A 27,539-nucleotide genomic window follows, 5' to 3' on the forward strand; every position below is an offset into this window, starting at 1 on the left:
AAAAACACAGACATGTGCTTTTCACTTTAAGAATAGACAAGCATCTTGAGCTCCGAGGATTACTTGGGAAGAAATCCCACTGGAGCATTGCAGTGGGAAAGCTGACTGGCACAAGCTGAAGATCACAACCAGACACAGTGAAGACATACGTCTTTGCGCTTTGCTACTCTGCTGTTGAATACGCATGCCCAGTGTGGAATGCATTTCACCACATAAAAACAGTGAATGTAGCTCTTAATGAGACATGGCACATTATCACAGGATGTCTATGCCCCACATCACTGGAGAAATTATACTGTTTAGCTAGCATTGTATCACCTGACATCCGCCGGGAAGTAGCAGCCAGCAATGAAAGGACTAAGGCAGTGGCATCTCCAGCCCATCCCCTATTCAGATATCAGCCAGTATGCCAAAGTCTTAAATCAAGAAATAGTTTTCTAAGATCTACAGAGATCTTAAGAACACCTCAGCAAGTGGCAGGCTAACACTCAGAACCTCAATTTATGGCTGATACCAGATGAGAGACTCCCTCCTGGGCACACAGAAGATTGGGTGACTTGGAAGGCACTGAACAAACTGCACTCTGGCACCACGAGATGCAGAGCAAACCTTACGAAATGAGGCTACAAAGTGGAGTCTATGACATGCAAGTGTGGAGAAGAGCAAACCACAGACCACCTATTACAATGTAGCCTGAGCCCAGCCACATGCACAATGGAGGACCTTCTTATAGCAACACCAGAGGCACTCCAAGTGGCCAGCTTCTGGTCAAAGGACATTTAGGGTAATGCCAAGTTTTTAACTTTGTTTGTCTTTTCGAATACATTACAACTGTAGTCTAAGTTTCCTTCAGACACGATAAATAAATAAGCTGAGGACTAAGAGTGAAAATGGGAGGAGGAGAAAAAACTGGGACATTTTAAAAGCAGGTGAAAAAATAGAATAGGAGAAGACTCATAAGATCTGTCCCTGCTAAATTGGGACACTCAAGACATATAGAATGAGTCAACACATAGAAAAATCCCATTGAGTTAACAAGTTAAAGCCTTCTCAAGAAGGAACTCTTGAGTCCACAAAGACTCTCCAAAATTAATTAGAAAACCATTTGATACTCTTCCAGTATATTATGGCCGTACAACTCCTGCCACATCGAGTTCTTGAGAGTGCTATAATAAGCTATAAACAGCTACGCTCATGCAGATCTCAGGCCAAGCACCAAAGAGGAGTAAACTAGGGAAGGAAACTACTATTACCACCTTTGCCTGTTACTGGCCTTACAATGGAGTGCCATGTGGGAAATTATTGCTTGACTGTTATTTAGAGATAAGCATAAACAGAAATAAATAAGGCAGTGTAGGAAAAGGATGAGATCAGATCCCCGACTTCCAATTGGACACATTTCTGGAATGAATGGTAACCTTATCCCATAAAGGTCATGTGACATCATACCCCAGGAGTCAAGAGTGAATTTAGCAGCAAGTCTCAGCATATTCTCCTAAATAGGGAACCAGTGGTGTGAACAGATTGTGTTTCTCTGGTTACCTCCCCCACTCCAACCCGCTGCCCTGCAGTGTGTTTATGGGACTCTTGGGCAAAGCATTTAAGCAGAACTACAACCTCCCAGCTAGCTCCTCTTGTGGAAAAGCTTGGACTTCCCTTTGCCAAATCATCTGAGAGGAGCAGGCTTTTTGTAGTGGGATAACAGGGGAACCCTAGGAGTGTTGAAGCCAACTTGTAAGGCAAATGCACATACACATAGAATATTACACACTCTCTCTTTCTATATCTTTCCTGCATCTCCCACTTCCTTCCCCATGCCATGATCCATTATGTCTGCTTGTTCTATCAGCCAGATCATTGAGAGCTCCCTTTAACGGTGCTTTAAGTGTTGCTCCTACCATTGCTCTTTTGGAAACAAGACTCTTTAAAAAGTCAATGAGAAAGATATTCTTTGAACAATAGCATCCAGAATCCCCTGCTAGAAAATCTCTCTCCCTCCCTCCCTCTCTCTCCCCCCCCCCCCCTCTCTCATAGTCATTGTTTGGTTAAAGATGTTACGAATGGTCCCATTAGAAAATGGATAAGGGTGTGGGTAAATTACAACTCTCATCAGCATATGTCTGTAAAATTAGTCATGCCCTCAAACTGCACCAATACTTAAAATTAGTCATGATGGGTATGTGCGCCAAGTTTGGTCCAGATTCATTGATGGTGGGGTTCACAATGGTCTCTGGATGTGGGTGAACTGCAACTCCCATTGTCCAGGGTCCATCCTTCTGAACATCTGTCAGTATTTTGTGTTGGTAATCTTGGATATGTGTGCAAGTTTGGTCCAGATCCATCATCAGAGGGATTCACAGTGCTCTTTGCATATGGATGAACTATAACTTTCATCGTCATTGTCTCCCAAACCCTGCTAGTCCTTAATGCTGGTCATGGGACATCTGTGTGCCAATTTTGGTCCAGGTCCATCATCAGTGGGGTTCACAGTGCTCTTTGTGGGTGAACATCATCTTCAAACATCCAAGTCAACCCACCAGAATGTTTAGTTGGTCATGTTGCATATATTTGGCAAGTTTGGTCCAGAACCATCATTGTTGGACTTCAGAATACTTTCTGGATGTATGTGGATTATAAACCCCATTGTCCAGGGTCAATCCCACCAAAAAGAAACACCTCTCCAATATTTTCTGTTGGTCGTGGAGTGTCTATGTGACAAGTTTGGTCCAGATCTATCATAATGCTCTCTGGATGTGGATAGACTATAATTTCCATTATTCATAGTCAATCCACCTCCCAAAAAAACCCCAATATGTAAAGTTGGTCATGATAGGCATGTGTGCTTAGTTTGGGCCAGATCTATAGTCGATTGAGTTCATGGTGCTCTCTGGATGTGAGTGGATTTAACACCTATCATTCTCTTGACCAAGATCACTTCATGAGTTTCATAGTTCAGAATGGACCAAAACCTGGATATCACAATTCACCATTCTCACAGATACACCATAATAGAATTTTAAGCATGTGAATATTTTATAGTACATTTGAATGAAAATGATATCTGTTGTGATATCACAATTTAGAAAAAAATAATACATTCAACATGCACAATAATTCTGTGTCACAGGCTAGGACAGATAGCCACGTTTTGCTGGGGAACTGGTGGTACTGCAAAAATATTTGTGTTGTATAATTTCTGGGTATAGGACAGGCATGGGTAAACTTTGGGCTTTCAGGTGTTTTGGACTTCAACTCCCACAATTCCTAGCAACCGATAGGCTGTTAGGAATTGTGGGAGTTGGTCCAAAACACCTGAAGGGCCAAAGTTTGCCCATGCCTGGTATAGGGTCATCTACAAAGCACATTTCTTCTCTGCAGAAACATTCCAGTCTGCCTGAAGACAGATAGGAAATGCCTAGGTCACACAGACATCATCAATACTAATTCTCTTGATTGCAGTGATTGGAAAAAGACTTGTTGTGGAGAATTTTCCCAAGAGCAAAAAGGTTCACACACAGGACAAGCCCTATCAGAATGCATAGCCAGGTGGCTGCTTCAGACAGAATATTCTGGGCTTTCTGCAAGAGCAATAAATTGTTTGATTTCTTCTTACTGCATTTTCACTGCCAGGGACAGGGAGAAGTCTTTGTGGATTTCCTGCCTCATGCACCAAAATAACTTGGCTGGCTTGGGTGATAGGTACTATTTAACTGCGATCAGGGTGGGGATTTGTTACTCTGCCTCTGGCGGCAACCTTTCTTGGGCCACTTTGCCCACAGTAATTATCTACAAAGCACAGATATAGTGGCAACCAAGAAGCAGCTGGGAACAGCTCCATGGACATAGGAATAATCCTGTGAACTAGAACAAAGCAGGTGGGGGTTCAATTAAGAAAAAAACAACCATTTGCCAAGAGGAACCTGATTATGCGCTGTATAGAAACACCTACGAACATTCCAGTCCTTGGATTCTCAGCATTCGAAAAAATGGTGCACTCACTGAGCCCAGACGGTGTTGTATTTTTGCATCAATATCACCTTTTGTGGAGAGATGACTACCTAAGTAGCAGAAAGAATCAACATTTTATAGTGTTACACAATTAAGCTTTACTTCTCACATTGCAGAGGGATTGGATGAGCAATTTGGTGTGGGTTTTTTTAGTGTTCAGTGAGAGGCCAGTCTTTTCATATAATACTTCTGCTGTGATGGCACGCCCAAGCCTTTGGGGAAACTATAGTGTCTGGCTTTACTCAGGGGCTATCTGTATAACTTCTGTTAAGATCAAGACTTTTAATATACAGAGGCACTTCAGGAAAGGTGAGAAGATAACCAAAATGAGTTTACTGAAAACAGGAAGAACAAGGGGCTAACTCCACCCGGGACTATTGTAAGATAGCTTAAAATACATTACGAAGGGAGATTTTGCTGGTTGCAGCCACCTCTCTGGAGTCTTTGAAAGTCTTTTGCCTCTGATGCCAAGCGATGGATTACAAGTTGATGCTTATCAGATGTCCTGATCTTCAACTGTGTGAAACTTAGGCTGACCAAAAGCTTCTGTTGTCTCGGGACTGGTGGTATAGAAATGCTGAATGTAGGGTTTAGTGCTAAGGATGCCTGTTTCGGATTGCTAGGCCTATGATTTCCAGACAATGTCCAAGTCTCTAAACACTATAGATCTGCTGCAAAAGGGAAAGTAGTCTAGCAAGAGGGCTCTGTACAGGCAAATGGACTAAACCAACTAAGGCTAGCCTCTAGGGTGAGTTTTATATTCCACCCAAAAACTAATAGAAATGGAGGCATCTACACTATTGGGAAAATCTAAACAGGGGGAACTAAAGCAAAGGAGAGGAAAAGGCAGAGCCAAGACTTTACATTTGCGAAGGTGTTTAAAGTAGCATGTAGGTCTTCTTCTGACTACATTATTATCAGCATATTGGAATTCAGTAATAGAAGCTAGTTTTGACCTTACTTTTGGCTTTCAGCCTGTTGATGTTAAACAGCTTGCCATCTGTCCAATATGCTATTTCCACAATGGTGGGCAGCTTCCCATCAACAAGGTGTTGAATCATAGCGATGAAGATGGGAAATAAAGTTGGGGAAATAATGCATCCCTCTTTGACACCTGATTCCACCTTAAATGCATTGCTTTAGGAGCTGTTGCTATCCAAGACTGTTGCCATCATGTCATCATAGAGGACCCAGAGGATGTTCACAAATGTATCAGAGCACTCAATTTTTGAGAGGAACATTATAATTCACAGTGTCAAAGACTTTTGCAAGGTCGATGAATACCATGTGAAAAGTTTAATTTTGTTCACTGCATTTTTCTTGGGGCTATCATGCAGTGAAAATAATATCCATTGTTCATCTGGAGTGGCAGAAGCCATTCTAGGATTCAGGAAGGATGTCTTCTGAAATAGGTAGAAGGTGGTTTGCAAGGATTCTTATGAGGAATTTTCCGGCAGAGGCTAAAAGGGGGATACCTCAGTAATTTCCAGTCTGTCTTTCTCCCTTTTTGAAAAGGGTGATGATATAATAGCATCATTGAGTTCTATTACTCATCCCAATGTTGGTGGTCCAGGAGCATTGGTAGACATGAAATTATATAGAGTCAGTACTATTTATGGACTCAAACCTGGATGTGAACAATAGGATCAGTGGCAGCACCAGCAACATTCATGTTACCTTGGGCAGTTGTCTCATTCTACATAACAGTAGATCTGGTCTTGTCAAGATGCCAGCTGGATTTGGGGGTCATGTCATGGCCCTGTGGTTTCCTCTATTTGGAATTAAAGTCTGGTTAGAAAATGCTGAAATTTTGGCTTCCCCATCTGTTCTCCACCAGATGATTTTGCTCACCGCCTCTCACAGCTGCTGTGATAAGCAGGCCCCCAAGTGCATCATGCAACATTGCAGAAAAGACACCATCATCATCATCATCATCATCATCACCATCACCAGCTGTCCAGGATGTCTCAAAGCCCCAGGATTCTCTGAAGTTTCAAGCAAAGTATGGAATATTGCTAAAATCAAAGCAAAGTTGATTTCAAACACAATACTCAACGGAAGACCCTCTGCATTGTGAAGACTGCTGGGGTCCATTTTCAGTGAGTATAGGATTTGGGGACAGTGTAGGCAAACCATGAGTTTACAAAAGCTTATGCTACCAACTTCTTTCTCTTAGTCAGTCTTTATATCACTTTTTACACAGATATACCAGAGTAACACACCTTCTGGAAAATGTTGAACTCCAACTCTCATCAGACCAAAGTAGCACAGCCAAGGGTGAGGGATGATGAGAACTGGCAGCACAACAACATTTGAGGGATGGACACACTCTCTCAGACATTTATACAGTAGAGTCTCACTTATCCAAGCTAAACGGGCCAGCAGAAGCTTGGATAAGCGAATATCTTGGATAATAAGGAGGGATTAAGGAAAAGCCTATTAAACATCAAATTAGGTTATGATTTTACAAATTAAGCACCAAAGCATCATGTTATACAACAAATTTGACAGAAAAAGTAGTTTAATACGCAGTAATGCTATGCTGTAATTACTTTATTTACGACTTTAGCACCAAAATATCACTATATATTGAAAACATTGACTAGAAAAATGGCTTGGATTATCCAGAGGCTTGGATAAGCGAGGCTTGGATAAGTGAGACTCTACTGTATTACGATTCATAACAGTAGCAAAATTACAGTTATAAAGTAGCAACGAAAATAACGTTATGGTTGAGGGTCACCACAACATGAGGAACTGTATTAAGGGGTCACGGCATTAAGAAAATTGAGAAACACTGTCCTAGAGAAAGACAGAAGGAGATAGGATGTAGAAACTGGGGGCACTTCATATCTCATTTTAGTAGGGGAATCTCAAAGTCCCGATGTAACTTAGTAACCCTACAAACCAGAGCTGAACAAACAAGCAGTTTAATCAGTTACCAGGTCTTAAGAGGACTATGAAACTGTTCTCATCAGGCAGAACCTTCTCTTTAAGGGTCACAGGAAATAAAGGTTATCCATAAGTTCTGGACTTTAACCTTGGACAGAGGAAATTCTGAAATAACTCAGGCTGCCGATGTAGGCCAAACCTAAAGGCATCCTTCGTTCATTGGCAGCCAGCAGAAGATGCTTTAAAAGGAAATTAACAGGAAGTACAGAAATGACAGGCCACTTCGTTCCATCTATTTCTGGCATTCAGGACTGTGTTACCTCACCCACCACTCAAAATCTCTACCTGATAAATATCTGGCTAACACTCACTGACTTTCCTGTGTCCCAGTCCTTCCCATTTTTCATTTTTGGACAGAGCCTTGAGTGTAGTCAGCCCTCCATATACGTGTGATGGAGGAAGTGTCGCTGTACTGGAGTCACTCCTTACGTCTGCCGTTTCGCTACATTTGCTGACAAAACGGCATTGGGTGAGGGTTCCTCCATGTGATAAGGTCATTAGATGTGAAATCTGAAAAAAATACATTGAAAGATTTTTGATTAGAATTGTTATATGGGGGATCTATAATTGTTGTTGTTGTTGTTGTTGTTGTTGTTACCTACCTCTTCTTTTGGCTTACTTACTTACTTAGGCGATCCCTCGTAGCTCGAGGACGATTGTCTTCCATCTTGGGTGTGTGTTCTCATGTGGCTGAAGAGACCGATTCTTGACCCGCATATTCTCCCGCAGTGAGGACATCGGTTTCCAGGTGGAAGGCAGTCCTGGTCGGGGTTAGCTTGACGCTCCTTCCTCTTGGCACGCTTCTCCCTTAAGCCCTCCGTTCGTGCCTCTTCGAACTCCGCAGCACTGCTGGTCACAGCTGACCTCCAATTAGAGCGCTCAAGGGCCAGGGCTTCCCAGTTCTCAGTGTCTATGCCACAGTTTTTTAGGTTGGCTTTGAGCCCATCTTTAAATCTCTTTTCCTGCCCACCAACATTCCGTTTCCCGTTCTTGAGTTCGGAGTAGAGTAACTGCTTTGGGAGCCGGTAATCGGGCATTCGGACAACGTGGCCAGTCCAGCGGAGTTGATGGCGTAGAAGCATCGCTTCAATGCTGGTGGTCTTTGCTTCCTCAAGCACACTGACATTTGTCCACCTGTCTTCCCAAGAGATTTGCAGGATTTTCCTGAGGCAACGCTGATGGAAATGCTCCAGGAGTTTGGTGTGACGTCTGTTTCGCAGGCGTAGAGCAGGGTTGGGAGGACAATGGCTTTATAAACAAGCACCTTGGTCTCTCTACAGATGTCCCGGTCATCAAACACTCTCTGCTTCATACGGAAAAATGCTGCACTCGCAGAGCTCAGGCGGTGTTGTATTTCGGTGTCGATGTTGACTTTTGTAGAGAGGTGGCTGCCAAGGTAGCGAAAATGGTCAACGTTTTCTAATGTTACACCGTTAAGCTGTATTCCTGGCTTTGCAGAGGGGTTGGCTGGTGCCTGTTGGAAGAGCACTTTGGTTTTCTCGATGTTCAGTGAGAGGCCGAGCTTCTCGTATGCTTCTGCGAAGGTGTTGAGAGTGGCTTGTAGGTCTTCTTCTGAATGCGCACAGACTACGTTGTTATCAGCATATTTTGGAGTTCTATAACAGATGTTGTGGTGACCTTGGTTTTGGCTCTCAGTCTGCTGAGGTTAAATAGCTTGCCATCTGTCCGATAGATGATTTCTACTCCGGTGGGAAGCTTCCCATCAACAAGGTGAAGTATCATAGCGATGAAAATGGAAAATAAGGTGGGGGCAATAACACACCCCTGCTTGACACCTGATTCCACCTTAAATGGGTCACTTTGGGAGCCGTTGCCATCCAAGACTGTTGCCTTCATGTCATCATGGAGGAGCCGCAGGATGTTCACAAATTTGTCAGGGCACCCGATTTTTTGGAGAATGGTCCAGAGAGCACTGCGATTCACTGTGTCGAATGCCTTTGCAAGGTCAATGAATGCCATGTACAGAGGTTGGTTTTGTTCCCTGCATTTTTCTTGGAGCTGTCGTGCAGTGAAGATCATGTCCACTGTTCCTCTGGAGGGGCGGAAGCCATTCTGGGATTCTGGGAGGGTGTCTTCTGAGACAGGGAGAAGGCGGTTTGCAAGAATTCTTGCAAGGATTTTCCCAGCGGAGGTTAGAAGGGAGATACCACGATAGTTCCCGCAGTCTGTTCTGTCCCCTTTCTTGAAAAGAGTGATGATGGTGGCATCTTTGAAGTCAGCTGGGATTTTCTCGGTCATCCACACCTTTTCAATGAGCTGGTGGAGTTGTTGTATCAGCTCAGGACCACCCTCTTTGAAGATTTCAACAGGAATCCCATCAGGTCCGCTGGCTTTGTTGTTTTTTTGTTGGCTGATGGCATTGCTGACTTCTTCCAAACTAGGCAGTGCTGCAAGCTCATCCCTGGTTTGTTGTTGCGGGATTTGTGAGAGGGTCTCTTCGGTCACATTGAAGCTGCGATTCAGCAGGTTCTGGTAGTGCTCTTTCCAACGTAGTGTAATTGATGTTTTGTCCTTCAGAATTTTGGTTCCATCTGATGAGCGTAGAGGCTGTATGCCATGGTTTCTTGGTCCGTAGATGATTTTTGTGGCTTTGAAAAATCCTTGAGCGTCATGGGTATCTGCAAGGTGTTGGATTTCTTCAGCCTTCTTTGTCCACCAGATGTTCTTGAGTTCTCTGGTCCTTCTTTGGACCTCAGCTTTTGCACTGGCATAGATCTTTTTCTTGGCAGCACAGTTGGTGTCTCTCTGCCATGTTTGGAAGGCTTTCCTTTTCTTATCAATTAGCTGTTGGATCTCTTTGTCGTTATCATCAAACCAGTCTTGATGTTTCTTAGTTTGGTATCCAATGGTTTCTTCGCAGGCTGTGATGATGGAGGTCTTCAGTTTGTTCCAATATTCCTCAACATTTTCGGGGTGTTCTGTGGGTAGATGATCCTTGAGTGTTGTTTGGAGAAGGGCTCGTTTGGAGGGCTCCTGAAGGGCTTGGGTGTTCATTTTGTGCCTTGTTTTTCTTCCTTGGAGTCTGCGTTTGGGGACGATCTTGATAGCCATCGTGGATCGGATTAACCTGTGGTCCGTCCAGCAGTCATCAGCACCTGTCATGGCTCTTGTGAGAAGCACATCACGGCGGTCTCTGGCACGTGTGATAACATAGTCCAAGAGGTGCCAATGCTTTGACCGAGGGTGCTTCCATGATGTCTTGAGCTTGTTTTTCTGGCGGAAGAGCGTGTTGGTGATGACAAGGTTGTGCTCTCTGCATTTGGTGAGAAGCAAGATGCCATTCGAGTTGCTGTTTCCAACCCCGTCTTTTCCTATGATCCCTGGCCACAGGTCAGAGTCCCTTCCAACTCTGGCATTAAAGTCCCCCAGGAGGATGATTTTGTCCTCCTTAGGTATCTCCGATAGGATGGTGTCCAGCTGACAGTAAAATTTTTCCTTGATGTCTTCGTCAGCATCTAGAGTTGGTGCATAGGCGCATATGATGGTTGCCTGTTGGTTTTTGGCAAGGTTAATTCGGAGGGTTGAGAGTCGTTCATTGATGCCAGTGGGTGCTTCAGTCAGGTGCTTCACCAGGTCGTTTCTGATAGCAAAGCCAACTCCGTGTATTCTTCGTTCTTCTTCAGGCAGTCCCTTCCAGAAGAAGGTGTAGCCTCCCTTTTCTTCCTTCAGCTGTCCCTCTCCTGCTCTCCGGGTCTCCTGAAGGGCTGCTATGTCGATCTTAAAGTGTCCCAGCTCCCTTGCAATGAGAGCAGTCCTGCGTTCGGGGCGTTCGCTGTCAGTGTTATCTAACAATGTCCGTATGTTCCATGTTCCAAAGTTCATTTTTCTTTTTTGGCCGCAGAGTGGTGACCCCTCTGGACGCAGCAGTCCAGTCAGGGTAGGAGAGGCAGACTATGTTTAGGGCACCTTTTCTAGCCCCTTCCCCGTGTGGGGTGAGCAGAGCGGATCCTAAAAAGGGCTGCTCAGTCATGGATACAGCTGCCGGACTACTCAACTGCCTCGGTCCTTGAGGTAGAACGACTGAGTCCATATCCACCGCCCATGTGCCAGTCTGTGACTAGGGGCTTCCAGATTTCACAGTCCTGCCCCCGTCGCCACTCGCTGATCGCCATGGGACTATTGTCGGTTTGTTTTTATTTTTGTTGGAAGACGCCTGTGCATGATTTTTTTTTTTAATGTGTGGAGATCGGTGCACAGCCGGTCAACACACAGTCTTCACAGAGTGAGGTTCCAGCAGTGGTGTGGTTAACACAACGAGAGTGGCTTCTCAGTCTGTTGCAGCCGTTGTAATATGTACCACGTTATCCTCCGCCTGCTCCGCCATTGAGGTCTTTGGGTCTTCTTTTGGCACAAGGCAGGGCACAATATAGTTAAATACAGTACTCACATTTTAAAACATAGTTCAAATATAACTATAAAAGTAAAGGTATAGGTTTTCCCCTGACATTAAGTCTAGTCGTCTCCAACTCTGGGGGTTGGTGCTCATCTCCATTTCTAAGCCAAAGAGTTGGCGTTGTCAGTTGATACCTCCAAGGTCATTGGCCGGCATGACTGCATGGAGCACCGTTACCTTCCCGCTGGAGCGGTACCTATTGATCTACTCACATTTGCATGTTTTCGAACTGCTAGGTTGGCAGAAGCTGGAGCTAACAGCGGGCGCTCACTCCGCTCCCCGGGTTTGAACCTGGGACCTTTCGGTCTGCAAGTTCAGCAGCTCAGTGCTTTAACACACTGCACCACTGAAGATAAAGAGGAGCTGAATGGCAGAGCAGGCAGATGATAACATGATATATCTTACAATGACTTTGAAAGTTGGACACAGGTTGCAACAAATAAGAGGACACTAGTCATCGTGGTATCCATGCCATTGGTTTAGAACCTATTTCTGTGAAGATTGTGTGTTAGTCCCCACACATAAAACAAATTCACTCACAGGCATCTTCCAGGATCAAACCCAACAAAAATCCTATGCTGATCAGTGAGTGGTGATGGGTACAGGACTTTGTAATCTGGAAGGCACAAGCAACATATCGGTACATGGGCAATATATATGGATTCAGTAGTTCTGACTTAAGATCCAAGGCAGTTGAGCAGCCTGAGAGCTGTATCCATGACTAAGCAGCCCTGCTTAGGATTCACTCTGCTTGCCAAAGGAAGGGAGGAGGAAGGCATGTCAAGCAAACTCTTGTTGGGACCATTTTCCATTTGGAAATATGTGTCCTCAATGTGAAAGACCACATGGATCCAGTATAGGTATCCACAGTAATTTACAGACCCACCACCAAGACTCTATCTCTGGAAGACAATCATACTCGGCCTTGAGTGATCACCTCTGATGATGGCTAGTTTAAAGAAATGTGTTCATTTAGGCACTTTCCTTCTTGGTGAAATTTGCTCCAGAGTGCAATTTTATTTTTTTCTTCAATAGAGGAACTCTTTTTCCTGCCCTCACATCCAAACTCACCCGATTTGTGTGGTTCTACTGAATCCTTTGGCCAAGGCCACATTCAGAACAGCGGAAAGCACTCCTCAGTGTGTGCGTATTTCTTTGTGAGTATTTCAGTGTGACCATTGGCATGAGAACAAGTGTCTGTCGTCTTAATCTCTTTATTTAACCTGATTGATTCCCTGTACCCTTTAGAGCTGCTCTGCACAAGATTGCTAATTTGCCATCATTATGAAATTCAAAGGGGTCATTTAAGGCCATGCATTGGTTTCTGTTTGTTCCTGGAATTCATGCCTTGGGGCTGGGAAGACTAGCAGCAGGGCCCCTCCCTGCCTGCCCTGTTCCCTCCCCAGATCCTCCTCCCCATAGTGTGCAAAGCCACGGAAATGTGCCTGTACTGAAAGGTGCCTTTAAGCATCCTGGACTCCACTAATTTGATTTGAAACAGTGACAAAGTAAGGATTTGGGTGGCTGAGGATACTACAGAGAGACTGGGACGGGGGCGGGGGGACTCTGTGTGTGTCTCTGTGTAGTGTGGGTGGGCAGGGAGAAACAGCTGTTGTGTGATGGCCACTTGCTTTTGTGAAATAGGTCTACCAATGGATTTGATTGTATGGGCTTCCAATTCAGTGCCATTATTATGCACTATCATTCCAGGAGTCTTGGGCTGAAAAGAGCTTAGAAAAGTTGCTTCTTCATGTGACAGAATGGGGGACAGCAGGAGATTCAAGAAGCTGCCATCCAAAAACAGTAACTTGTCCACACTCTGCTACCAAACTACTGGATAAATATTTTCAGTTATGCACTTTCTCAGTGCCTTAAACTTCTTCTCTCCCCACTTTTTTCACTTTCTTGTTTTCTGGTTTGGAAGCCTCCAAACTCTAATTATACAGATCTGCCAGCCCTGCTTTTTCTCCCCTATTAAAACTCTTTGGTATTAAATGTATTACTGAATCTTGAAAAGGCCGGAAGGATGACTGAGCCATTTCAACCAAAAAGGAACAATCAGCTTGTTTCACTGAATGGAGTCCTACTAAATGATGATTTTTGTGTTGATGTCAGGAGTAGAGACAGGCACATTAGAGTTCTTGCTAAAGATGCTGGTTCAAAGCGAAAAGTTTTGAAGATATTACAAAGTTTTCTCCATGCATGCCTTAAGGCAGTGTTTCTCAAACTGGGGTCAGGACCGCTGGGAGGGTCGTGAGGGGGGTGTCAGAGGGATTGCCAAAGACCAGTATTTTTTGTTGGTTATGGGGTTCTGTGTGGGAAGTTTGGCCTAATGCTATCATTGGTGAGGTTCAAGGGGCTCTTTGATTGTAGGTGAACTATAAATCCCAGCAACTACAACTCCCAAATGCCAAGGTCTATTTTCCCCAAACTCCACCACATTTGGGCACATTGAGTATTTGTGCTAAGTTTGGTCCAGATCCCTCATTGTTTGAGTCCACAGTGCTCTCTGGATGTAGGTGTACTACAACTCCAAAACCCAAGGTCAATGTCTACCAAACACTTCCAGTATTTCTTGTTGGTCATGAGAGTTCTGTGTGCTAGTTTAGTTCAGTTCCATTGCTGGTGGAGTTCAGAATGCTCTTTGATTGTAGGTGAATTATAAATCCCAGCAGCTACAATTCCCAAATGACAAAATCATCCCCCCCCCCCCAAACTCATCAGTATTCAAGTTTGGGTGTATCGGGTATTTGTGCCAAATTTGGTTCAGTGACTGAAAATACATCCTGCATATCAGATACTTATGTTACAATTCATAACAGTAACAAAATTACAGTTATGAAGTAGCAACAAAGTAACTTTATGGTTCCACAACATGAGGAACATGAGGAACTGTATTAAGGGGTCGCAGCATTAGGAAGGTTGAGAACCACTGTTTAAGGGTACAATAGTTAGGGAATATGAGGCATCCACATCAGGCAGTAGCCCCCAGGAAAGGGACATCTTTTTTCTCATTTTTCCCTTCTTGGATGGGCTCACAAGTTGTACTGGGATCCCTAACTTAGGGCCCTTCTACACATAGCTAAAAACTCAGAAGTAACTTGGTTAAAAGGAGGGAGTAGCTAAACGATTTTTGGGCAAAGTGCAGGTGGAATCGGATTAACAACTGAAAAGCACGTGTTAAAAAGGTGCACTTAAAACCCAATTCCTCCTGGAAAATGTGCACCTTCGCATGGCTGTATATCCCTGCAGTCATGCAAAACATGTGCTTTCCTTCCCTTCCCCCTGTGTGGACTGCTCCAGCGCACGTGCACTTTTTAAAAGCCCAAAACAGCTGATCAGCTGATTGGACTGTCAAAACATGGAGCCATGGGCACACAGGTGGCTCAAAGGAAGCACAAGTGGAAAGCAATTAGAACTCTCTGAAACTCTTTCTTTTGAACTTTGTAATATTAAACAGAGCTTGAATTAACCATTGCGTGAAGAGTGAGATAAGAAATCTGTTTGTGTTTACATTAAGATATTTGCATGTGCACATGTAATGTCCAGCACATAACAGAGTGAATTAAAAATAACCTTCAACTGGATGTCCCCTGTCCGCCCTCCATTTTGACCCACTTCAAAGGAAGATGTGAGGACAGCAGGGACCATTTTTTGGAACTGACAGGCCTGTGTGTGGACCTGTTGTCAGCTCCTGGGATTTTCCCCCCTCAAAAACGCAAATTTTGGTACTGTCTGGAAGCACCCATAGTCTGATGCTTTAGATTAGGGTTACTCCACCAGGACTCTCTCGGATCCTAAAGTTCTCTGAGTAGATATTTGGCTTAAATGAAAAATGTGACTGAAAAATCTTTTTTAAAGCTTTAGATGTAATAATTTTAATGCATGGCATCCCAGTGGCCAGAAAATCATTTCATGAGTTCTTCCAGAGCAACAATTGAGAAAGGCTGCCTTAGATGTACGGAATGACACTCTCCTGACAGCAGTGCTTAATTGAGCAGCCTGAAGTGAGTTTGTTGTTGCTCAACTGCTGTGAAGTGACATATGGGAGAAACCTCTAAGGCATGCTGTCCTCGACAGCCCTACTCAGGTCTTGCAGTTCCAGGGCAGTGGCTTTCTTGATTGAGTCTGTCCATCTGTGACGTGGTCTTCCTCTTTTCTACAGCCTTTCACCTTTCCAAGTGTCATTGTCTTTTCTACTGCATCATGTTTGTCTCATTATATGTTCAAAGTATGACAGTCTCAGTTTAGATGTCTTGGGAGAGTTCAGGCTTGGCTTGCTCTAGGACCCATTTATTAGTCATTTTAACAATCTATGAACTCTTCTCCAGCATTTATACCCTCTCTCTAAACTGACTACAGTGTTCCCTCACTTATTGCTGGGGTTAGGTTCCAGGACCACTCGCAATAAGTGAAAATCTGCAAAGTAGGGACACTATATTTATTTTAATATTTATACATTATTTTAGTAGTTATACACTATTTTAAGTCTTTATCAATCAATCATGTGTTAATAAATCATCTCCTTCTCCTCCCGTTGCTGTTTGGGCTCCTTTTCTCTCCCTTCGGCTTCTCCTTCCTTCCTTCCTTAGGCTGCAAATTGTAATTTTTTATGATTTATAATAGTCTTTTAGAATTTATTGAAAAACCGCAAAACATCGAATCCGTGAAAAGTGAACTGCGAAGTAGTGAGGGAACACTGTAGTCCCAATACATGTCATAGGGACTGGTCAGTTAGAGACATGGCTGTGCCACCAATTTCCCAACATTGTCAGGTAGTAAAATGCTCTTGTATTCTTCATTGGACCTTGGACTGCTTCTTATATTATCCCTGAAATAACCCCCCCCCCCTCTCACACACGTTGCTACAGGAATATTTTGAAAAGTAAATTTTTGCACCTTAGGAAGCTTTTCTTCAGGTACTGTATCTAGCAAAACCACCCTTGAGTACTCCTTGCCTAAGAATATCCTATGAAAATCATGAGGTTGCCATAAATTGACTGGTGACTTGAAGGCACATACATCAAGAATTGCTTGAAAACAACAGCAGTTGCCCAGAATTTCACTTAGCAGGAGTGGAAAGTGATTTGGACTAGGATACTAGGAGACCAGAGCTTGAGTCCCTGCTTGGCCATAGAAGGCCATTGGGTGACCTTAGGGCTAGTGACTCTCCACCTCAGAGGAAGGCAAAAGCAAACTCCTTCTCAACAGATCCACTAATAGATTTGACTTAGAATCAGCATGAACCAAAAATGACTTGAAAGCACACAACAATGAATGGGAAATCCCTCCACCTGAGATCTTACAAAACTGCTGTCCACCATCAGCGCAATATTTTGTAACAGGTCTCATTCAGTAGGACTGAGGTCCAATCTAAAATGCAGTAGTGTTGAACCAAATGAAGTGAGACCATCGAAAGCAGGAGTGAGAGATATGTCACTGAACTGTAAATCCCATCAGTCCTAGCAGCTGCTGTGAAAATATGAGTTGCAGTCGAGTCATACCTCAAGGGTCACATGTTAATCACCCTGAACATAAGTCAATTGCTCAGAGTATCACAGTGTCTTCATCAGTGAATACTGGGTAAGATAGACCAATACATGTCTCAATAAGACAATGGTTCTCAACCTGTGGGTCTCAAGGTGTGTTGGCCTACAACTCCCAGAAATCCCAGCCAGTTTCCCAGATATGAGGATTTCTGGGAGTTGAAGGCCAAGACATCTGGGGACCCACAGGTTGAGAACCATTGCAATAAGAGGTTCTGATCGTCCTCACTCATGGATTAAAGGAACATGTGACTGGAGGGGCTATAAAGCTGTGCAAACCTGTTCTCGCTACCCCCACATATGACAGAAGGTCTTCTCTGCTTTCTGCAACAATAAAACTATCACAATAACAATAGGAAGCATTAACTGTCTGCTGTCCTTTAATAACAACCTAACACCTGGACCCTGAAGTAGCTACCTTATTCAGTCTAATGGTAGGGACAGTCCTGGTCAATAGCTAGACTTTGAGCTTACCTCAGATTGGAAAAGAGTGTAAATGAATTGTGCAGAAACATGTTCAAATTGGGAGGGGGGGGGAGAGAGAAAAATAAATTTTTTCTTCCTGTTCAATAGATTACAGAGACATATCTACCTGCATCCAGATGTGCTCATCATAGCTGGTAGGTAGCAAGGGGACAGTGATACAGGATCTTGATGGACAAGGCAAAGAAGTGATGATGTTTCAGCACATCAGGCTGCACGAGATGCGCAATCAACTCAAAATAGTTCTGTCAGCAGAACCGGTCCCAGCTGTCCCTGAGAAGTGCAGCTGCCAGGCCTACAGATCTTGAGAGCAGCCATTCCCTAGAGACAGCTGCTTTGACATGCAAGGGGGAGCAATCCCAAACCCATGGGAAGCAGGAGGGGGCTCCAAGCATCCACTGCGGAAACTGATTTGTATACCTCCAGTATATTCAAGAGACTGATGGAGCCACGGTACAAACAGCCATGATCTGAAGAAGAGAACCTGGATCTTCATCCCCATTTATCTGCAACACAACAGTTTTCATATGCACTGGCACATACACTTTTTTGACAAGTGGTTAATGCCATTTAAACCACGTTCTGCAGAGGCAGAGAAAGGATGCTGAAGCTTGTCTAAGACTGAAAAGTGAAGGAAAGCAAATCACGCATATGTGTCTGTCACTTGGTGACCGATGTCTGCAAATGGATCACTGCAGCTCTCTAACTTGAAAAGCACAGCTTTGATGGCATTTCATATCATCTTAAATACCATGTTTTTAAGTGAAATACATCCACATCTTTGGCTGCCACTCATTACTATACAAATGCCAAGAAGGGAAGGTGGTAGACATTACATGCCCAAAACCAGCCATCATCAAAGATGTTCTGATTTTCTGAAGGGTGATTGCTTTCTGTATTTGTCATTTCCAAATCCTCAGTCTTCCCTTTTTTTACCTTTGAAATATAGGTATGTGCGTGGAAGGGGATGTCCTTACATTTCTGCAAGGAGGCAGCAGAAAGAAAAACTGTAGACAAAAGAGCCAGTGAAGCACATGAACTGATCATTTGTAGTATGGAATCAAAAATCCCAAAGGGGAATATAGCTACTGCATTCAATCATATGATTGCCAGGATGGGAATATTGCTAGTCTGGGAGAGAAGAGTAAACTTCTCAACGAAGCACAGGCTAGCAAACTGTCAGTGAAATATGATGGGATTAGAAGTAAACTGGAGCCCCCTGGCACAGTGTGTTAAACTGCTGAGCTGCTGAACTTGCTGACCAAAAGGTCGGTGGTTCATTCTGGAGAGCAGGGTAAGCTCCTGCTGTTAGCCCCAGCTTCTGTCAACCTAGCTGTTCGAAAACATGCAAATGTGAGTAGATCAATAGGTACCACCTCGACGGGAAAGTAATGGCGCTCCATGCAGGCATGTCAGCCACATGACCTTGGAGGTATCTATGGACAATACTGGCTCTTTGGCTTAGAAATGGAGATGAGCACAAACCCCCAGAGTCGGACACAACTAGACTTAATGTCAGCAAGAAACCTTTACCTTTACTTAGAGATAAGCTATGGCACCTTGCCTTTTTAACATTTGTGTTCTGATCTCGCAGCAACCAGAATCCACAGCCACAGCCCCTCTTGTAATTAGCTGAGGACCACATAGTTGCCTTAAAAGGATTGTTGAATCCATGGACAATCCAAGGATACAGAGGACCAACAATATATTTTTTTACATATTGGTTGATGCTCTTTAGCTTTTACTCAGTTTTGGTCCCCAGATGTTCCTCAACAATAACTCTCATCGCTTTTTATTATCTGTCATGCAGACCGAGTTAATGGGAATTGTAACACAACAAAGGATTAAAGGAGAGAGGTTAAAGGACATTTTAAAGTTAGACATTATATCCACAAACCTTGTATCTAAATTCAATCACCCCTATTCTTATCACACAGAACGAACTGCATTCTTCCAGATGTTACTATATCCCAACTCCCATCAGTTCTAGTCATGATGTCTAATAATGAAGAACACAGGAATTGTAATCCAGCACCTTGGGCCCCCAGTGGCACATCAGGTTAGACTGTTGAACTTGCTGATCAAAAGGTCAGTGGTTCATTCTGGAGAGCAGGGTGAGCTCCTGCTGTTAGCCCCAGCTTCTGCCAACCTAGCAGTTTGAACACATGCAAAAGTGAGTAGATCAATAGGTACCGCCTCTGGTGGGAAGGTAACAGTGCTCCATGCAGTCATGCCAGCCATATGACCTTGGAGGTGTCTATGGACCACGCTGTCTCTTTGGTTTAGAAATGGAGATGAGCACCAACCCCCGGAGTCAGACAAAAGTAGACTTAATGTCAGGGGAAAACCTTTACCTTTACTAATCCAGCACCTGGAGGGCCACATATAATGACATGAAGAGCCTCAAGAGTTTGTTACATGTGCTGTAGACCTTTGGAACATGGACATTTCAATATTGTAGGAGAGAAGGGATATCTCCACTGATTCAGCTTTCAGCAACACAAAAATGGCAATGCTTGGGAAAGACAGCATTGTATGGAAGGTAACTTTGGATGGTTAGAATCAGAAAAGGTAATTTCAGGACCATAATATGAGTCTCTTGGTGTAGTCTTTTGTTTGTGGCATTTATTATTTGGATGAGCCCACATGCTTTGATTTTGACAAATCACAACCTTCTGTCTTTTAATAGGATTCCTCACAAGTATAGTCTGTTTTCAATGGTATTTCTCCAAGCAATTATGCTTGGAGTACAGCCTGAAACGATGGGTTTATTTCTCCATAAAGAAATGCAGGAACAATCCCGAACATTCCTCTGAATTTAACACCTATTTTTCCCTGATACAAGTAACCCAGCATCATTCAGAGTCCAAAACAATACGTGAAGTATTAGCAGAGCAGCAGAACAGTTTGTACTGAGAGCTCTCCAGCGCTGACCGAGAGCGCCATACCCCCTGTGGAGAGCTTTTATCTCTATTGAAATGGAAAGAGATCCCTTGAATTAAAATAATTTAAAAAGAAATAGAAGGCTGGCTTGCATTCTACAGCATGCCCCATTCAAACATGGGCTTCCATGTTTGGCCAGCTGGTGTTTATGGGTTGCACATGAATTATGGCAGAATTCAGCAAATGGTGACGACTACTTTTTGAATACTGAATAAGGCTGTGATCTACATTCCAGTAGCACATTGCAGGCTTTCTGCCATATTTCACTGAAAAACACAATGAACCCCCTTCTCTACTCATTTGACTAAAGTAGATTCTCAGTTAACCAGAACTCAAGCAACTGGAACGCTAAAAGCAGCCAGCAAAAAAATTCAAAGAAATAATATTTTAAATACAAATTAAAATCAAATAAAAAGTTAGCAGAAGTATTATATTAAGTTAAATTTGTCTTTAATTATTGTATTTCAATATTAGCATCAAGTCAATACAGAATTTATTGTATGGTATAGTATAGGGTATAATATTAGTTAAGACTATTTTTAGAAGTAACTCTCAAACAACCAGAAACTACATTGAGAGTGTACTGTACTTTAAAAATAGCTAATCCGTTGGACAACACAAAATATTCATTTTGCACTGCATTTACTCCAATAATCAACTGCTAGAGACCAAGAACTGTTTTTTCCAGTTCTGTTAAAAGTGAACAAGCATTTTCAGACTCTCATACTTGAAAGGAGAAGATGAAAGAATGGCACAAAGCAGACACACCATAGTAGGAAGGAAATGCTAGAACCAGTGGCATGTAGTTACTCACCACCATTACATCATTGCCCTTTTCTGGTGAGGGAGTATGTTGTCCAAAGCCCAGGCCCTAAAAATCGGAGCCCTGAGAACGGGGATTGGATGGATGATCTCCTAATACTCCCACTGACTTCAGAAACAGGACATCTACTCCTGCTGGTAAGCCTCACCTGGTTTTCCTCCTTCCCACCAACACATAATGGACTCAATCAGCAAAAGGTGCAGGAACATCCTCATCAGCCAAGCCACCAGGCTAAGACAAGAAATTGGAAAGCCAATAGTCAGTTAGCAGCCGATGATACAGAGACATAATAGATCTGAAAGTCCATCAGTGCAGACCTCCTCTTCTATTGACCCTTCAGGGAAATCAAGAAATCCCATCATTCAAGAGCCATTCCACCCTATTGTCATCATTGTGGGAGCGTGGGAGATATAGTTTTACAAGCCTTCTCTACCAAAGAGTTTTTATGTGCCAAATTAGAAAGCCCAGGATTTTATAGCATTGAGCCATGGCAGTTAAAGTGGCATCAAACTGCATTAATTATACAGTGTAGATGCACCCTCATTAGCCTGATGGGTGGGTGATGGGGCCAAGACATTTTCTCAGGCAAATGATAAGATAGCACATGGTTCTGTCTTGTTTAGAGACTGGATTGGTGATGACTGAATCTTATTTCAGCACCAGGAATGGAAGGAAGGCTAGATATCAGATCAATTTGGGAGAAGAGAAAGGCTTGGAGTAGGCTGGAACTACAGTAGTCTCACTTATCCAACACTCGCTTATCCAACATTCTGGATTATCCAACACATTTTTGTAGTAAATGTTTTCAATACATCGTGATATTTTGGTGCTAAATTCGTAAATACAGTAATTACTACATAGCATTACTGCATATTGAACTACCTTTTCTGTCAAATTTGTTGTATAACATGATGTTTTGGTGCTTAATTTGTAAAATCATAACCTAATTTGATGTTTAATAGGCTTTTCCTTAATCCCTCCTTATTATCCAACATATTCGCTTATCCAACATTCTGCCGGCCCGTTTATGTTGGATAAGTGAGACTCTACTGTACTGCTTTCACCCTCATGTTATGTTGTGAATGGCAAAATCCTGATACAGAACTAGGAAGGACATTTTCCAACACTATTGGTCACTGCTGGAGCTAGATACTGAGGATAAGTGAAGTACCTCCAGCAGAAGATACTGTTTTGTTCCCTGGAAAAAGCAGAGTAGGCATCATTGGTCAAATGTAAGCAATTGTGTACAATTTAACATATTATTAATAGGATAATTGCTTCCAGGAGCCACATGGAATGGCTCAGCTCAGGGGGAGGGAGGAGGAGGAGAAGCAGAAGTCAGGAGGCTTGTTGTCATGCCTTTTGTCAGTAGTCAGCCTCTTCCTCCCCCCCCCCCCCAACATCCCCGTTGACTCAGCACTATAAGAGGGTTTTGCAAGACCAGTTGCTCTTGTTGCAACGGTGTAGTAACTGTGAGGCCCGGACCATATTTTAGTTCTGGGGGACCACTGGTGGTCCTTGGACCACAGGTTGGGAACTGTTGCCCTAGAACCATAAAAAATGCAAAAGAAAATAACTGTTAATAACTCGTACTTGAATTACTCCCTTTAAAAATCAAATTGTCCTCCTGTGGGGCATGTTCCCCACATTGGGAACCAGGGATCTAGAGTTCCTTGAGAGAATACATTAATAAAATCCATGAATAATCAAAAGTTAAGCCTACAAACGATGAGGAGTGATGGTACTTCCAAGCTCAGTGAAGTTGTGAACAAAACATAGCTCCTAGTACTACAAAAGCTGAAGAATTACTCTATGGGTCTGCCTTGTTCTTGATGTGCAAACAGATGCTTTATTTTGCTACATGACATTTGTGTTTGAGAGCCCACTGACAGCCCCATGAGAAATATTGACAGAGGTTTTGGGTGTAAACAAACTTCCCCATCTTGAAAGATATAAAAGTAATATTGATATTACGTGGATAGACAGCTTTCTGATTTAAAAATAACTCTCTTCAAAGTGATTTTTTCTATCACCTGCTTAGCCGATTATGGATTAAAAATCTACAGTTATCTGGATGCTAAGGAAGTCTTGTCAATTCTTGAACTAGAAATCTGAGGGATAGCTGCACCGCCCCCAGCTCCAGCCAATAGAAAGAGTTGGAAGGAACCCAGCTATATCCATAAGACAGCTTTTTCATATTAATAGGCCAGATGAAATCAGCTGCTACATCTTGACTCTTATAAAGACTTTTTGATCAGGTTTGCTTGTGCATCTCTGTCGCTTGAGATTCTACTTGCTGTTTCCCTGACCCTGAGCAAAAGCCACATCTGTAGAAGACAGATGTGTGTCATGTTAAACCTCTTTTATATTATACTGGCCAACACACATTTTGGTGCCTCAAAACCTGTTTCTATGAAGCTTTGACCTGTTGAATCTCAAATTGGCACCAGTTTCCCCCTATCAGATCAGTTTTTGAAATACAGATGTCATATACCATACCTCTTCATCTACTCGCCCATAGAAAACCATGATAACCAGGAGCAATCCCAAACATTGAGACACAGCAGTTAAAGTGGCATCAAACTGCATTAATTCTACAGTGTAGATGCACCCTCATTGGCCTGATGGGTGGGCGGTAGGGCCAAGACATCTTATTTTCTCAGGCAAAGGATAGACGGCACATTGCTCTGTCCTGTTTAGAGACTGGATTGGTGATGACTGGATCTTATTTCAGCACCAGAAATGGAAGGAAAGCTAGATATCAGACCAATTAAGGGGAAGAGAAAGACTTGGAGTAGGCTGGAACTACTGCTTCCACCCCCATGTTAATCTATGAGTGTCACAATCTGAATACAGAACTAGGAAGGACATTTCCCAACACTATTGGTCATTGCTGGAGCTAGATATTCAGGATACTAAATGAAGTACCTCCAGCACAAGACACTATTTTGCTACCTAGGAAAAGGAAGAGAAGGCATTATTGACCATATCAAAGCAACTAGAGTGGATGGCTTCTTCCGCACTGCCCCTATATTCCAGGATCTCATCTCAGATTATCTGCTTATCCCAGATTATCTGGTAGTGTAGACTCATATAATCCAGTTTAATGAATATAATTTGGGATCAGGTTCTGGGATATAGGGCAGGGTAGAAGGGGTCAATGTGGTCTATCCAAAGCAATTTTCTGAATCAGTCCCAAGGAACCCCAGGAACAGGACTAAAAGCCAAGACAGCAAGAAAACAACAATTCTCATTAGAGATTGTTGCTGTAGCCATGAATTGACCTGCAGAGCAACTGATCTCTTGTCCTCTTGCCCCCTTTCTCAGCTCCTGTTTCAGACTTTAAATAAGCCAGAGTCCATAAGCCTGCAGCAAACCTTGGGTTATTATGAGAGTGTTGCACTAGCCTAGCCTATAAAATGGGTCTTGGCATCACTAAACCCATTTTTCTGAGAGCTGGAAAAAGTCAGAATAGTCACTCTTCTTATCACAGTAGTCCTTTCTGCAAGCATTTTCAGTAAGTTGGATGTACTTTTAGAAGAGAATGAGTTGAAGACTGCTTTGAAATGACTTAACATCAAGAGATCATGAGTCTTTCCATTCATGGCTAAGGAGCTCCTAAATTGTGTTGCAGATAGTTTGAGTCTCAGTTCAGAAAAGAAACATAAAGTGTACACATCTTTTAGCACTCCTTTTTCTTATTTTAATTGAGACTGATGGGCACCTTTCTCTCTGGTACAGGTTATCAGAAATGCTTGGCATCAGAAGTGTTTTGTGGAGCCCCTGATGGCACAACAGGTTAAACCGCTGAGCTGCTGAACTTGCTGACTGAATCCGGGGAGCGGAATGAGTGCCCGCTGTTAGCCCCAGCTCCTGCCAACCTAGCAGTTCGAAAACATGCAAATCTGAATAGATAAATAGGTACCGCTCGGCTTTCCATGCAGTCATGCCGGCCACATGACTTTGGAGGTGTCTACGGACAACGCCAACTCTTCGGCTTAGAAATGGAGATGAGCACCAACCCCCAGAGTCGGTCACGACTGGACTTAACGTCAGGGGAAAACTTTTACCTTTACCTAGTACTAAAATAAAACTATTCTCATAGCATTTTTTTTCTCTTTACCTTACTTCTGTCTTCGCTGTCTACAGCTCACTGTACTCATATCTACTGCATATGTCTTGAACACTCCACACATTAGAATAAGTGGTTTATAAAAAGTGAAAGATCACACTATAATATATTTATTACTCTTTTGGGGCCCTTCCACACAGCCATATAACCCAGATTATCAAGGTAGATAACCCACAATGTCTGCTTTGAACTGGATTATTTGAGTTTACACTGCCATATTATCTAGTTCAATGTGGATTTTATACAGGTGTGGAAGGGGCCTCAGTTTGCAGCAACTGAAATAGAGCTCAAGACAAAGGAGGGAAATGAGCAGAGGAGAGAGAAACATGAACATTTTAAGAACAGATGAAAAAAATGGGAGGTTGGAGAATGAATTGGAATGCCCTACCCAAACTGGAAGAATATGGAATAGACTTGAATAGGCATTTTAGGCCCCTTTCACACAGCTGTATAAAACTAGATTGAACTAGATTATATGGCAGTGTGGACTCAGATAACCCAGTTCAAAGCCGATATTATGGATGATCTGCCTTGATATTCTGGGTTATAAAGCTGTGTAGAAGGGCCCTGAGTTCAAACTGCATAAATAATTTGTACTCAACTCAGCAGCAGAGAAAGAAATCGCTGCATTTCCCAGCTTGCATACTCTTCCTCATTGATAGGCTTTACCATCTTGGCCACACTCCAATATTACTCAGCAACACATGTCCTGGTTTTCATCTGTAAAATGTTGGAGGATATGTCATTCTAACATGTCCATTCATTTGTGGTTTAACTATTCATAGGATGTTGTCAGTCATACTTAGTGCAAATACTCATAATGTTAGCTCTGTCAAGTGACTGGAAGAGTACTGTACACATTAATTGTTCAACGATAAGGACTAGCAGCTCTTGATGCTTATGGCTTAATAGTGTGAGCATAAGGCCATATGCAAGGCGTTCCTCTGCCTAGGTATGTATAAAATACAGTGGTCATATTGCCACTTAGATATTCTTTTCAAAGCCAGTGGTTCTTCCAGTCTTGTAGAACAGTGGGTCTCAGTATTGGCTTCCAATATAGTGTCAGATCTTGACTCCCATAAATCCCAGTTAGTGGTCAGAAATTCTGGAATTCAATTTTGGGGAACCAGTGGGACAGAGGATACTTAGGTACTCATCTTTAGTCATGCATAACTGTGATAGCTGCTGTGTGCCTTCAAGACACTTCCAGTCTTTGGTGACCCTAAGGTGAACCTAACACAAGGTATCCTTGGAAAGATATAGTCAGAAAAGATTTGCCATTGCCTTCTGTATTTATATCCTGCCTTTCTCACCCTGGAGGGAACTCAAGGCTGATGTGTTTTATGTTGTTTTATGTGGTATTATGTTTTAAATTGCTAACTACGTTTTTAACCCATGTTTGATCGGGCTTGCCCCCACATGAGCCTCCCTGAGTCCCTTTGGGGAGGGGGAGGCAGGATACAAAAATAAAGTTATTATTATTATTATTATTATTATTATTATTATTATTATTATTAAGCAGCCTTACAACAGGCAGCAATTTGATGCCTAATAATAATAATAATAATAATAATAATAATAATAATAATAATAGGACACAGGTGGAACTGGACAATTTGGACAGAAAAACAAGAAAACTCATGACCATTCATCATTCACTGCATCCTCACAGTGATGTTGACTAGCTATATCTGTCTAGAAGATCTGGTGGCAGAGGACTCTTACAAGTAAAACAAACAGTCAAAGAAGAAGAACATGCCCTGGCAGAATATGTAAAGCAAAGTAAAGAACCTGCTTTGATTGAAATAAAAAGTCAGAAACTTCTCAAAGCACATCAGACAAAGAATCGGTACAAGAAGACTGCACTACAAACTAGAGCTGACAGCTGGCACAACAAAGCATTGCATGGAAAGTTCCTTGACAAAATTGAAGGAAAAGCTGACAAGGAGAAGACATGGCTATGGCTCACAAATGGGGCACTGAAGAAAAAGACAGAAGGCCAGATCCCTGCAGCCCAGGAGCAAGCCATCAGGACAAATGCAATTAAGGTCAAGATCGAAAAATCAGCTAATGACCCAAAATGCAGACTATGCAAGGAAGCTAACAAAACCATTGATCATATCCTCAGCTGCTGTAAGAAAATTGCACAGACAGACTACAAACAGAGGCACATCTATGTGGCCCAAATGATTCATTGGAATTTATGCCACAAGTACCACCTCCCAGCAGTAACTGGTG

At 42.9% G+C, this 27,539-nt stretch overlaps 1 long non-coding RNA gene across 1 annotated transcript in view; it reads right to left on the reverse strand.

Annotated features, from left to right (window-relative positions):
• Positions 1 to 3,014: 3,014 nt before the first annotated feature.
• The window catches only part of LOC134294765 (uncharacterized), a 76,596-nt gene continuing 52,071 nt past the window's right edge, over positions 3,015 to 27,539 (reverse strand). Inside the window, exons 3-4 of the long non-coding RNA XR_010001457.1 lie at positions 21,318 to 21,400; positions 3,015 to 7,470 (exon numbers count right to left, since the gene is read on the reverse strand). This is a non-coding gene — a long non-coding RNA (uncharacterized LOC134294765). The remainder of the gene's footprint in view (positions 7,471 to 21,317; positions 21,401 to 27,539) is intronic.

Source organism: Anolis carolinensis, unplaced genomic scaffold, assembly GCF_035594765.1.
Source record: "Anolis carolinensis isolate JA03-04 unplaced genomic scaffold, rAnoCar3.1.pri scaffold_20, whole genome shotgun sequence".
Lineage (NCBI taxonomy): Eukaryota > Metazoa > Chordata > Lepidosauria > Squamata > Dactyloidae > Anolis > Anolis carolinensis.